Below are 1,166 nucleotides of genomic sequence, written 5' to 3' on the forward strand. Positions count from 1 at the left end.
TCCTTTTATATGTTTTTTCTTCTACCTGGGCCTGCCCCATGCAAATTGGGCTTAGCCAGGAGTGCTGTTTGTTCTGCCTGAAGTCTTCACTCTGGTCCTCGGACCTTCCTTTGTCTTTTTAACCACCTACCATTTTTGGATTCCTTTTCCCTATTCTACCTACCTAACATTCCCCCCTCAAGAGATGGGAGGCCCAATTCTTTGGGAATAGGGGCGTCAAGGTCTTTCTGGCTACTTCCTGCTGAACTGGGGCGGCGAGGGGTATTGGGCCTCCCCCTCTTGCTAGTCTCAAGCCTCAGAGTCCTTATAGCGGTGTCCAAGGGTGTGTGATATTTTCCGTGGTCATCTGTAGTTTTATATCTTTGTTGAACTGGCACTGCATGTTGTAGCTGGTTGACCTGGGCAGAGACAAAACAGGTTAGACAATTGACAGTACATGGAATAATCATAGGCATCATCAATGTAGCGTAACAAGGACTAGTAGGGACATTGGTCAATTTTAAATTCACATGGCCAGGATGGCTCAAGTCCCTCCTTGTTCAGGGATCAGAAGATCTATCTCCTGTCTGTTTTGGAGTACAGTCTCTGTCAAACTGTGTTGGCTCCTTAGAGTTATCCTGAGAAATCTTATCCCCGGAAACCAGGTTTTGGGGGTGTTCATTAGAATGACACTCATTGGTAGTTCTGAATAGGTATCTGAGATCTCCCAGGGGCTCACAGGTGTATTGAATGTCCTCTTCTGTTTTCTTCCATGGCTTGACTCGTGAGTAGTGAATCCAGGAGTCATGTCCTGGTACCTTGACTGCTGGTGGGGGTAGAAAGTATTACGAGGGTAGGGGCCCTTCCATGTGGGCTGGAGTTGAGCCTTTGGGGACCCATCTTTCCAGACTTTAATTAGGACTTGAGTTCCTGGAGCATATAGTGGTGACTCTTTAGAATCTTTTGGGTCCTGGTTCATACCCCACAAGCGTATACCCTGTTGGAATTGCCCAATGGCCATGGGATAAGACTGGAGGGTCTGAACCTCTGGATCTAGGAAGAGGTCATTGACGTAAACAAAAGGTCTCCCATATAGCATCTCATAAGGACTAAGACCAACCTGTTCCTTAGGGGCAATGCGGGTGTGGAGGAGAGCTATTGGTAAAGCCTCCTTCCATCCCGGGAGG

This window comes from Bison bison, unplaced genomic scaffold (assembly GCF_000754665.1).
Source record: "Bison bison bison isolate TAMUID 2011002044 unplaced genomic scaffold, Bison_UMD1.0 scf7180017864079, whole genome shotgun sequence".
Taxonomy (NCBI): domain Eukaryota; kingdom Metazoa; phylum Chordata; class Mammalia; order Artiodactyla; family Bovidae; genus Bison; species Bison bison.